Genomic DNA, 13375 nt, shown 5'->3' with positions numbered 1-13375 from the left:
AGTGAGAGAGAGAGAGAGACAATAGACAGAGAAAGGTCTTCCTTCTGTTGGTTTACCGCCTAAATTGTTGCCACGTACGGCACACAGCACGGATCCGAAGCCAGGAGCCAGGTGCTTCCTCCTGGTCTCCCATGCGGGTGCAGGGCCCAAGCACTTGGGCCATCCTCCACTGCCTTCCCGGGCCACAGCAGAGAGCTGGACTGGAAGAGGAGCAACCGGGACAGAACCGGCACCCTAACCGGGACTAGAACCTGGGGTACCAGCGCCGCAGGTGGAGGATTAGCCTTGTGAGCCGTGGCACCGGCCCAACAACAATCTTAAAGAATATAATAACAATTTTTTCATCTGTATTCATGGTATTTTGGAAGTTTCATTTTCAGATGTATCCAAAGTAGCATTACATAGTGTAGTATGATCATTTTATCTCGCTCTGTCTTGCTCTCTTTGACACTCTCGTCTTCTAACCCTTCTGACCACTTGTATTTTGGGTGGCTCTAAGGCTTGCCCTTGCCAGTGAAATGTGTGGGTGGCTTCTGGCTGTGTACTTTGCCCTGTTCTCTTTTCCTCTGTGTGGGGGCCGGCGCTGTGACACAGCAGGTTAATGCCCTGTACTGAAGCGCTGGCATCCCATGTGGGCGCCAGTTCTAGTCCTGGCTGCCCCACTTCCGATCCAGCTCTCTGTTATGGCCTGGGAAAGCAATAGAAGATGGCCCAACTCGTTGGGCCCCTGCACCCACGTGGGAGACCCGGAAGAAGCTCCTGGCTGCTGCCTTTGGATTGGCGCAGCTCCGGCCATTGTGGCCAACTGGGGAGTGAACCATCAGATGGAAGACCTCTCTCTCTCTCTCTCTGCCTCTCCTCTCTGTGTATCTCTGATTTTCAAATAAATAAATAAATCTTAAAAAGAAAAGCTAACATTTCCTTTAAAAAAATAAAATAAAAGTAGCAGTGTTCAAGTTGGTGGCCACTCTGCTGCCTGACTATGAGCAGCAGAGCCCCTGCTGACTCAGTCATAGTAGACGCACAGTGTGAACAAGAAATCAACCTGTGTTGTTTTCATCAGCTGTGGTTTCGCAATTGGCACCACAGCATCAGCTAGCCTGTCCCAACAGATGCAGGCTGATAGGAATGTGTTTAAGATGCATCATAAGGATCTTTTGGTTGTTCAATCTAAAGACCTTAAATTAGAACCAAATTGGATAATCTCCAGAATTGTCTCCCAAGATGTGTCCATGCTACCACACTGCACACAAAATAGGATTGGAAATTGGGAGGCAACGCCTACAAGGGGAGTTCAGTGCCCTGTTGGACAGCCTAGGGAGAGATTTACTTGACATGAGTAATTTTAAATATGCGCTTGATTTGGTCTTTAGTAATGAGGACTGCCAGGTTACTAGTAACTCTTATAGGAGGTAAACCTTTAAAACAAGTGTGCTAGCTATTATGTGTTGATTTGAAATTAGGAAAAGGGCAAGATTTCTGCCAAGGGCCTAATTTTCAAGGATGACTAAATATGAGCATGAAGGGAGTCACTGAGGATGGAAAAGGTCACTCAGTCCTTTTGGCTGAAGAAAAACTCAAGTCGCTTGGTTCTGGACTGACATCCAGCTCTGAAAGGCTTGTGGACGTGAACCTTGACAAAACAAAGCTGGCATCAAGCATGTCTTCCCTCCACATTTCTCTTGTCGTATTCAGTTCTCTCTTTTCCCTCTTGGCCCTGGGTCTGCCGGGTTCCAGTTGGGGCATCTGTGATATAGGGAGAAAGCAGAGAGAGACCATGAACAGGCAGTGTTCGACCACCTCCCTGGATGGCTGGGGTCGGGGAGAGAGCTGGGTTGGAAGAGGCAGCAGAGGAGTCCTAAGCAGAGAAGGTAGAAGGTGAGTCCCCACACTGCTCAGTCTTGCCCCTGGGCTCTGGCATCCAGGGTGCTTCTGGTCTGCCTTTGTTTTTCATATTTCACTCTCTCTTAAGAGGCCCCCTTTGTAAACATGTCTGTTTATGGTTTAACTCACACATGACTTTAAAATCCATGTTGCAGCACAAATCAGGTGAAAATCATGAGTCCTTATGGAGCCCAGTGCTCTGGAGCAAGGAATTTGCCTTCCTTTCTTTGGTCTCCCATCACCCTTTCTTCTTTTCCCTCCTCATATCTCTCTTTTTCTCCTGATCTTTCTTTTCCTGTTCCTTTTCCATTTCTTTCTTTCTTTTTTTTTTGACAGGCAGAGTGGACAGTGAGAGAGAGAGACAGAGAGAAAGATCTTCCTTTTGCCATTGGTTCACCCTCCAATGGCCGCCGACCGCTGCGCTGATCCAATGGCAGGAGCCAGGTGCTTCTCCTGGTCTCCCATGGGGTGCAGGGCCCAAGCACTTGGGCCATCCTCCACTAAACTCCCGGGCCACAGCAGAGAGCTGGCCTGGAAGAGGGGCAACCGGGACAGAATCTGGCGCCCAGACTGGGACTAGAATCTGGTGTGCCAGTGCCGCTAGGCGGAGGATTAGCCTAGTGAGCTGCGGCGCCGGCCTCCTTTTCCATTTCTCCCTGGTCTTTTCCTTAGTGTATCACCCATACTGCTTTCCCTGATTAAACAGGCCTCAGTAATCCGTGGAGGTACCTAGTGCATAGGTAGTAATTATTATCCTTTACAGGTAACTTTTCATTGACTGATGTTAGAAGACTGACTTTGTCTTCACAGTTAGGAAGATCAGATTAAGCTTAATATTTGAAAGCTCGCCATGCTGACACTGAAAATACAACTTGTCCAAGCTCTTCAGTTGAAAGAAAACTATGTGATATGATCAGTGTGTGATAATGGCTTTTCAGGTCAGACAGCTGGGTTGTATTTATAATTTAAGATATTTCTCTACTACTATTATAAAAAATAAAAGAGATGATAGTATAGCAAGAGTATTTTCTGGAGTTTGGGTTATAGAGAAGTAAGTGCTAGTGAATAGGAGAATGTGGGTGTGTATGTGTGCCTGTTCATTTTTTTTTTGGGGGGGGTGGAAAAAGGAGGAGAAAGAATATTTCATATAGAAAATTTTTATAGGAGCTAGCACATGTCATTGAAGACACACTTTATTGGAAAAAATCAGTCCATTTTAAAGTTTTTTCCAATAAAAGGTGAAAATATGGGGCCCCAGCTGGAAATGGAAAGGTTATTTGAACCACTGGTTTGCGGCTGTGTCCACCTGTGATGTGATGAACGCGATTTGATTATTAATCTCTTCTGTGAGTCAAAGCTTGAGCCCTTTCCTAAAGCCTGTGGTAACAATTTACTGACATTCTAAGCCTTGAGGACTAACTTGGGTTGGGAAAAATAAATCTTGTCTCCTGAAATTCTCGTCTTGTTAAACTCAGAGCAGCCAGCAGAGGAGATGAGAAGTGTCTCCAGCCTGGAACCTGAGAGATGGAAACTGATGAAATCAAAGAGCAGTTTCAGGTCTCTGACTTCCGCCGCTGACGAGTAGTTGGATCGAATGATGGCAGCAAAATTGGCCTCACTTCATTGAATTACCTGTGTCCCCTGGTGCCTAGTCAGCATTTGGCTGTCAGTCTTAATAAGGTCCAGTCATGATCCTCGGGAGGTACCTTGGGAGGTGGCTATGGCTGGGCAGGGTGGGTGAACTAGAGGAGTTTTTAATTTCTTTGTTGGCCACCTTCATATCGGCTATAGGCAAGGTTCACCCACTACTGTCTTCCTCAACTTGGGATGCTTTTCAGTTATCATTTTTTTAATTAACTGTTTTTCCCTTAGAAAAATGTTCAAAAGCAAATATTGTATCACTAAAAAACAGCAGGTATGAAGTGTCATGTGAAAGAGACTATAAAATTGAATATAATACACTTAAAATATTGTGAGATTCTGTTAGCTACTGTTGGCTATGAAAGATCCTGAATCTAAGGTCTACACTTGCTTCTCTGGGAAGAAGGGAGCTTAGAGAGGCAAAAATTTTAAATTGAAAGAAGCACCTAGTAAGGCGCTATCCTTAACTAGTTGTAAGGACTGGAAAGGAAAGGCATAAATCAGGCATGCCCATTTTTCTTATTCTCTTGTTTTCTATGTTTTTTTTTTAAGGTTTATTTTATTTATTTGAAATATAGAATAACAGAGAGAAGCAGAGACAGAGAGAAAAAGAGATCTGCCATCCATGGTTTCACTCCTCAAATGGCTGCAGTGGCCAGAAGCCAGGAACTCCATGCTGGTCTCCCATGTGGGTTGCAGAGGCCCAAGTACTTGAGCCGTTTTCCATTGCCTTCCCAGGCATATTAGCAGGGAGCTGTATCAGAAGGGGAGCGTCTGGAACTTGAATTGGTGTCCAGTATGAGATGCCTGAGTTGCAACCAGGGGCTTTACCTGCTGCACTACAGTGCTTGCCCTGGCTCTACTTTGGGTGTTTTTGAAGATGGAAAAAGCCCTTAAACTTACCAGCATAGTCAAAAATATTTGAAGTATTCTTATTTTTGTTGTGTGTCCTGATTCTCATCTCAGTATTTTGTCCAGAGATAAATGGGTATTTGTTAAATGGGCCAGGATTTCTGTCTTGTTACTTGGTTTTATTGGCTCCTTCTCTAAATACTGTATTCTTTTTCCCCCTCTTGTTCTGCTTCTTCCGTAGGGGTGTGTGTGTGTGTGTGTGTGTGTGTGTGTGTGTGCTCACTACATGTGACTGGTTTCTCTTAACACAGAGACATTTGTGTTGGCTTATTTTGTGTGCCTGTACACAGACATACACACACCTCTTCAAATGACACATGTAAGGCAGGGTAACAGGTTGAGTTATCTCGTTAACAAGGTATTTTTTTCTCTCAAACAGGTTGTTTGAGAGAACTTTGTTCCAGAACACTCCACAGAGACAAGGGAACTTTAATGGAATAGCTTTCCTGTGTTTTTACTTGCAAGTAGCTTCAAAAAGACAGTTTCAAACAAACTGCTTGTGATGTGAATGTGATGTCTTACTCTGTAGTCAGTCACAATGCGTGCAACACTAAACTGTTGCCATTTTCTTGGAACTAGAAAGCTATGAGCATAATGTTTCTTTTACATCTCTGGAAAAATCTTAATATCCAGCTGTTGTGGTGGTAACAGTTGTCACTTGCTTTATTGTAACCAAACAACACTATCTCAAGTGTATGAAGATAAATTTCAGTGACTAGTACTTTGCCCACTCTCTCCACAATTCTGCTACATTTCAGTTTCTTTTTTTTTTTTAAACCAACTAAGAGCTGATTTAACTGTGTCATCTGGGGAAGAAAAAGTCTTGTATGTCCTGTATCCCAGTGCCTGGGACCATGCCTAATGAGGATTAGTATCAACAGTAACAGTAAACATTTTGTTCAGTGCTCACAATAAACCAGGCATTATACTTTAAGGGCATAATCTCATTTAGTGCTCACAAAAATTAAGTGAATGAGTGCTAGATATCATTATCTTTATTTTTACAGATTTAGATACAAAAATATGAGTTTGAATAACTGCACAAAATTTCCCAGCTAAGGGGCTATACTGGGATTTAAATGCAGGTATATCTGAATTCTGTGTTTATATTTGCTTTTTTTTAAGATTTATTTATTTATTTGAAAGAGTTACACAAAAAGAGGAGAGTCAGAGAGAGAGAGACAGAGACAGAGAGTTCTTCCATCCTCTGATTCACTCCCCAGTCAGCTGCAACGCTGATCTGTGCTGGTGCTGTGCTGATCTGAAGCCAGGAGCCAGAAGCTTCCTCCAGGTGACTTGGGCCATCTTCCAGTGCTTTCCCAGGCCACAGCAGAGAGCTGGATCAGAAGTGGAGCAGCCAGAACATGGACCGGTGCCCAAATGGGATGCTGGCACTGCAGGTGGCGGCTTCACCCACTAAACCACAGTGCTGGCTCCTACATTTGTAACTACTAAATATAACATAGGTCAATAACTTTCTCCATGTAATACAGAGTCCTTTACTGACAAGCTTTTAAGGACAATAAAATAGAATGTTGAGATGAGAAAACCCATGTTGTGAGTGAATTGTCTTTGATTCAGTGTGTTCATACCAGGAAGCAATATGTAGCACATTGTGAATAGTGCACCAAATGAAATGAAATGGAATTTCATTCTTGAATGAATTACCCACATCTCTTTTTAAGAAAAGTTGGTAGAGCATTTAACTGGTCATGTCTCAGGGAAATGTCTCTATTCTAGTCCTGTCTGAATTCTATTCTGTACATGTTCTTGTTTTGCAGCACCACTAACCACTTTTTTTGTCTTGTGCCTGGACCATGCTGGGCTGCATTTCTGAGTTCTCAGTCTCCCTGTCTGCAGTTAACTCAAAACGCTACCTCTAAATTCAGGCTAATTTCTGTGTTTCTGGCGGTTGCTGCTGGGGAACTGAAAATACTGCTTCATTTCAGAATGAGGCTGTTGGTTCACACCAGAAGATAAATTTCAGTAGCATGAAGGCAAATCTCAGGCTATTAAGAAAACCACACAAAGATTTCGAGTTTAGGTGTAACTTACTCTAAAAAGAGTTAATGAATGAAAGGAGGGATGTTTTCCAGATGATGTAGCAGTGACCTGAGTTGACAGAAAACAGAAGGGAGAAAGGTCATTTTAAGGGTGTCATTTTGACAAACTGAAATACTCTAAGTTCATTGTATCACATGCAGTTGACATTGTTATTGTTGGCTAGAGGGAAGATTGTTCAGTATTCCCTTGTGTAGCACTTCCGCCTCTTTCTTGTTTAAGACCAGGACGGGACATTCCTGGCAGATTTGGGACATGAGGAGGTGATCATCAAGGTGAACCTGTCTTGTGCTTTCTCTGACCTAATATTTTGAGAAAAGCACAGCAGAAATAAGGAATTCATGGGTGATTGCTCAGAGAGTGTGGCTGTGACAGTTTATCTTCAGTTGCTTCTGCCACGTGGTGCGTTCTTTCTTCCTCACACAGTGTGCAGTCCACCGTGGAGCAAAAGGAAGGAAAATGTACATTTCCTCAACAAACTCTTTCGTTATTGTCAGGATAGAGTGTGGTACACAACATATCTGTATGCTGACATGGTTGTGAACAGGTGTATTTGTTGGTGCTATGAAACTATTAGGAGGCATTAGGCTCCACTCCAGATTAAAGTTTAATAATTTTCATCACTTATGATATAACTAAATCAGAGCAGCCAAATATTTAGCCAAAAAATAAAAGAGCATGTCAACTTTGTCAGAGTTGAACACACATTTTTTTTATTTCTCCATAACATATCGTTCTTCCTTTATGGGAGAAGGGAGAGGCTGGGAATAGGAGGATGGGACGTTGTGAAGTTCGGATTCTATTGATCAGAATCAAGTTTAGCTTGCCCTGGTATGTAAATTAGAAATTTGTGGTTGAGTGGAATTGATTTTACTGAGACTAAATTAATCACAGTCCTTAATCACTGTAACCTTTAAACATTGCAGTCTTGGCCACAGCTGCAGGGCAGAGCAGTGCTCCTCTGAGTTCCGTGCTGTCATTTCATGAAAGGCCAAATGCCCGTGACTTGTGCATACAAGAATTCCCGTGTTCAGGTCGCAGAGCTGGTTCCCTGCCCTGCAGAGCATGAGCTGGGCATCCCCACAGGGCCAGGAGGCTGCCGTGGCTTCTTCAGCCTTGGGGTTTTCCTCCTCACATGGAAGTGGTTTTGGTTGTTTTTTTCTTGTTGTTTTTGATTTTTTTCCCCTACAGATGCAGTCAGACTGCCCACAGGAAGGCAGTCTTTACAATTAAAATTGGAAATTCAATGATGTTGTGACAGCTTTTTTTAATATTTATATATATATATATATTTAACTGATCACATTTTTAACTCTTAAGAAGGGTGAATTGGAAAATTTGTAAAGAAACGGAGGCATAGAGAAGTTAATTAACTCCTCAGATCTCATCCCTGGAGCCCAAGAGGAGAGTTGAGAATAGAATTTAGGTCTTATTTTTTACTTTTTTTTTTTTTTAATGGTGGGAGTGCTCATTTCAATTCCTTGGTCTTTATTTCTTGCAGTCTCCCAGAATCAAACCATCATTCAGCCTCTTAGAAAAATGCAAATTACTTCCCCTGTTTAGTTGGCATATCTGAAAATAATTTTGTGTAATTTTTTTACACCTCTTTTGGAGGCTGTCCATAAAACGTAGCCCTGTAGGATTCTTTACACTTTTTTTTCTTTACTATTCTTTGTGGGTTTTTTTTGTTTGTTTGTTTGTTATAAGTTTTAAGCCTTTTATTTAGTAAGAGAAATGCATAGGAGAGTGAGGGCCCTATCTAAAAGAGAGGGAAATTTGGATGCATATGGAGCACCAGGAGTCAGCCTTGAAGAGGAGCCTGCAGGCCAGAAAGCGTGGAGCCGGTGGCACAGGAGCAGCACTGGGTCCACTGTGTTTCAGGCCTTTAATCCACTTCCAAAGGAGAGTGGTTAATTATTCTGGCCAGTGACGACACAGGTGTGGTCAGGTAGGGGCATGAGGTCACACAGGGGCATGGTGAAGGTGGTCTTCCAGCTCACAAACCTAATCCATTTTATCCTGTGTGTCTGCCTACAACATTCCCCCCTCAGAGACCCCATTCCCTTAATCCTAAGGGATGTTGAAGGATGTAGACTCATCCATCTTCTATGGCTGCTTCCTGCTTATGAGGGGCATAGTGTAAGATCTGCCTGTCCTTGGTCTGGAAGTCTCTGCCTATCTTGCCTAACAAATTTGCTTTGTGAGCTGGAGCATTAACTGCTATTCTTACGATGTCCTTTTTGCATTTCTTTATTTGATGAGTTCTACATTCACAGTTGGAGGAATTAAAGCGTATCAGTATTGCTCTCGGCCTTTTGGCTTAGATCAAGTGTAAAGCATAATCAGTGTAATAAATAATAAAGTGCAGCCAAATCAATCATCTTTAAAGTCGGTGAACATCTGGATTTCACAGAAATCTCACCATGTTAGGACTAAAAAAATATTCCTGGGACCTAATGATCAACTTTTGCCTACTTAATTTTGTAAATGAGGACACTGAGAGCTGTAGGTGAAGCGGCTTGCTGAAGGTAATCTGCTAGAACAACCCGAGCCTCACACCTAGCTGATCTGACTCCTATTCAGTTTTCCTTTCTGTGTCATTGACTTTTTTTCTTTGCAAAAAAAGATCCTGGTTTACAAATATTTCACAGATTTTTCATAAATAACAAGTAGTGCTCAATAAATCTGACGTTAGTTGTTATTTATGCTAAGCTACTGAAAAATGAAATTTATCTATAAATCTACATTGCTGAGCTGCCTATAGCAGGAGAGAGATGATTTTGAAACTTACTTAAAAATAGTGTTGGTGGACAGTCTTTTTTTTATATTACATATGGGGTTACCTGAGATCATTTACACTTGTTTCCACTGAGTTGTCCGTAATGTTCATAGTCAGAACAGAAGCATAAGGTTCTGAATCTGGAACTTCTATCCAGCCTTGGCCCTGAAACTTACTAGCTCTGTTACCTTTAATAGCTTACGTAGCCTCTTTCTTCCTTCATCCATACCACCTTTCTCATAAGATTCCTGAAACAAATAAGCTAATAAAAATTAAACTCATTTTTTAAAGATTTACTTGTTTATTTGAAAGGCAGAGTTACAGAGAGAGAGAAGGAGAGGTGGAGACAGATCTTCCATCTGCTGGTTCACTCCCAAGGTGGTCGCTGTGGCAAGGATGGGCCAGGCCAAAGCCAAGAGCTTCTTCCATGTCTTCCATGTAGGGGCAGGGACCCAAGGACTTTGGCCATCTTCAGATGCTTTCCCAGGCATATTGACAGGGAGCTGGATCAAAAGTGGAGCAGCAGGGACTTGAACGGGCATCTATAAACAGCTGTGCCACAATGCTGGCCCCAAAAGTCAAATTCTTAGAGAACTGCTGGACATATATGTGAGTGTTCATTGGATGTTAGCCAATACTGTGGCTGTTATGGATTGATTTGTTGTTTATTAAAGTTTCATGTATAGTTTTACATTTGTTTACTGGAGATGCTAAATATAACTTGGACATCTTACTCCACTGGTTCTGTTTTAGCTTCTCTCCCAATAGACTTGGTCTGATAGCCAGATTATCCTACTGCGTCAGTTCTGATGCTGATTGTCCTTTTACTTTTGGGTCACTTTTGGACCAGGGCTCCCAGATCGGAGATTGGGCAAGATATATGCAAAAGGAGAACAGGAATATTCAAGCAACATGATTGTGGAGTGGTTCTTTCTACTGATAATTGTTGAAGGGGCATTCTTTGCCAAACACAGGCACACACTGATACTACAGGACATGGTGCCCACTTGAATTCCATCCCTTCAGACAGGACTCTTCCTAGTTTCCTGTCATTTATATCTTTCTAAACCAACATCAGGCAGCATTCTTTTTAGATAAGCATTTAATAGAACACAATATCAATAAATCAAAATTATAGAGTTGCATCCTGAAGAACCCCTCACTGTCACTTGCATCTCTACTCAAGGCAACAGCATCTTTAGAGCCACTTGTTGGCTTGCTCAAAGTCAGCAGTTACAACACTCTGTTACAGTTACCTGGTTTGTCAGACTCTACAGGAGTACAGCTGTGAGTCCTTGAGAGCAGGGAATGTGTTTGGCTTATCACTATATTTACATTATGGGTGCCGGCATTGTGGTGTAGCAGGTAAAGCTGCTGTCTGCAATGCCAGCATCCCATATGGGTGCCAATTCCTGTTTTGGCTGCTTCACTCCCAATCCAGCTCCCTGTGAACAGCCTGCAAAAAGCAATGGAAGATGGCCAAACTGCTTGGGCTCCTGCTACCTGTGTGGGAGACCTGGAAGAAGCTCCTGGCACCTGACTTTGGCTTGGCCCAGCCCAGGTCGTTGTGAGGAGTGAACCAGAAGTTGGAAGATCTTCATCTGTCTCTCCTTCTGTGTGTGTGACACTACCTTTCAAATAAATAAATCAGTCTTTAAAAAATATATTTATTGTATAGCACAAAGAGTTAGAATTTTTTTTTTTGGATGAATCTTGAATGCTCCAGAAATGGTAGAATCCATAGGCTTCATATCCAAGCCAGCAATCACATGTATGTCTCTCCACTTAACCGGTACCCACTGCTCTCCCACCTCTTATGGTCTTCTTAGAGAACATTATTTAAATTCTCTGGAGTTTATCAGGATTAATTTGCCTATAAGACTTATGCTTAAACTAGAGGTTTTTGTTCTGAGGTGTGCACTGGATTAAGAGGAAGGGGGCAGCAAAGAATGTATCAACTTCCACCTGGAAGATCCTGAATTTCGGGCTCCTGAAACCTCCCTCTGTGCCCCTTCTAGGTTGGGGCACCCACACAGCGACTCACACTTCCTCTGTTTACTACAGTGAAATAATGTGGAGAGCGTAGCAGTATCTTTGTGAAGGACGGGAAGGATGATTTCCTAAAGTTGGCAAGTCCAGAAGATGATCTGCACAGCAGCTCCTTCCTGCTGCCTTGCTCGGGTCACTGCCCCCTGCTAGTTTTAATCTGTTGAATTTTTCCAAATCGGCTTGTGTATTTAAGAAAATTACCCATATTTGCATGCAGCCTTCAGTCTTGCTTTCGATCTCCTTTAGGGAGAGGAAATGTATATTTGAATACACCGGTTAATCTCTGACCTTTAGCTAATTATTAGATTGAGATAAATGTGTGTAGGTGACAAATTGCCTTTAATAACATTTAATCTGCATGCTGACATTAATGTCTGGTTTAGTGTCCCAATTCCATAGCAGCAAAGAGCATGGACTTTTATCTTAATTTGACCTATTTACAAAAAGGTGTTTGTGGTGAGGGTAAATTTTTGATTAACTTAATAGCATGTTTTACATGCGCAACAATCAAATATTGATGTAAGAAAAGGCTACCTAGATGACATATTTCCCAGTCTGCCATAATTGGCAAAAAAAAAAAAAAAAATTGGAGAAAAGACTTACAAGTGACTAAAACTGAATGAGAGCCTCAGAGCTGTCTAAAATCCAATACTGAGGAGCAAATTGGTAGTGTCTGGAAGAAGGCTCTTCTCATTTATTGCCACAAAGGCTGTTCACTGAACTTTGGTAGGTGTTAGGATAATAGATTTTAACACAGGGTAATAGATTTTAACACCTTTTTGATTTGCTAAATCACATCAAAGGGGACAATTAAGTAAGCCAGCCATTCAATTAGGGAGTGAAAGGCCTGGAAAGTGGCATTCTTTGTGGACTTGTTATATGCCAGCCAAGTGCTAACCACTTTGGCTTTTGAGTTCTTGTTTAACTCAAGAAAAGCATTTGTATAGGCAACTCTCTATCTGGTGGTCTCTGTATTTATTTATCAGAGACACTCTAGAGGGGATGAGGGGTGGGATAGGGTGGTAGGAGAGTGCAAGTACATGCTCCCCAAATACCTGCAACAGCCAGTGCTGAATCAAGGACCAAAGCTAGGAGCTGGGAACTCAATCCAGGTCTCCAGGTAGGTGAGAGGAATTAAGTTATTTGAGCCATCACTGCTGCCTCCCAGGGTCTGCGTTAGATAGAAGCTGGTGTCTGTAGCTTGAGCCAGGAATTGAACTCAGGCAGCGTGACGTGGGACATGGGTACCCTTAAAAATTTTTTTTGAGATGTGTCAGCTTTGCCAAGGTCCATCAGAGAAAGGTGACGCTTAGGTCTCACAATCCACATGGAGGGACAACTTTGTTTCTCCAGGAGATCCACACGCCCACCTGGACACACTGCAGAGGCAGAGCCTCCAGAAAAGCAGCTCCTCCCAGCTCCAAGGTGGGACGATCCGGAGGAACCGCCAGCAGAGGTGTACCACTGTCCACGCATACCTCTTCCTGCATCATCAGCCCACCTGAAGTCCCCCATGTCCTTCTCCTCCAGAGAGGTCGTGAAATATATTTCTCATACCCCAAACCAGTCACTGAGGGATTGTAGTGTGACTCCATTTCTGTGGCGCATTCGTGAAGTATTTTACCCAACCAGGACAGTGAAGACTATGTACAATGCTACCCTACTTTTTTGATGTCTTAAACCTGCAAATTGTGAAATACAAGTATTACAATGTGATCAGCCTGGTTTTACCTCCTGAATTTGGATGAATTCTAGGACATGGGCAAGATCAGGTTATAGACTTCAAAAGATTGATGGTGAACCCACTGAAGCAAATAATTCCCATGAGATGATTCTGCCGGCAGCCAGCTAGTAGTCTTTTTTGGTGATACTCCAGTTGTTGCAGTGTAACTTTAAATGCCATAAATCCATTAGAGTCCTAGTAAATTTTGTCCTTTTTTTAGACGCAAAAAAATTTATTTTCACTCTTAGTTGAAAGTTGAGAGAGACAGGCAGAGAGACATACAGAGATCTTCCACCCGTTGATTCATTTCCCCAATGCTCACAAGA

At 42.5% G+C, this 13375-nt stretch overlaps 1 protein-coding gene across 10 annotated transcripts in view; it reads left to right on the top strand.

The window, feature by feature from the left end:
- AUTS2 (activator of transcription and developmental regulator AUTS2) overlaps positions 1-13375 on the top strand; it is a 1249738-nt gene that overhangs the window by 436680 nt on the left and 799683 nt on the right. The gene's annotated exons all lie outside the window — the stretch shown is intronic.

The sequence above is a fragment of the Oryctolagus cuniculus genome, chromosome 19 (genome assembly GCF_964237555.1).
Source record: "Oryctolagus cuniculus chromosome 19, mOryCun1.1, whole genome shotgun sequence".
Taxonomy (NCBI): Eukaryota; Metazoa; Chordata; class Mammalia; order Lagomorpha; family Leporidae; genus Oryctolagus; species Oryctolagus cuniculus.
This window is presented reverse-complemented; position numbering and strand designations above follow the sequence as displayed.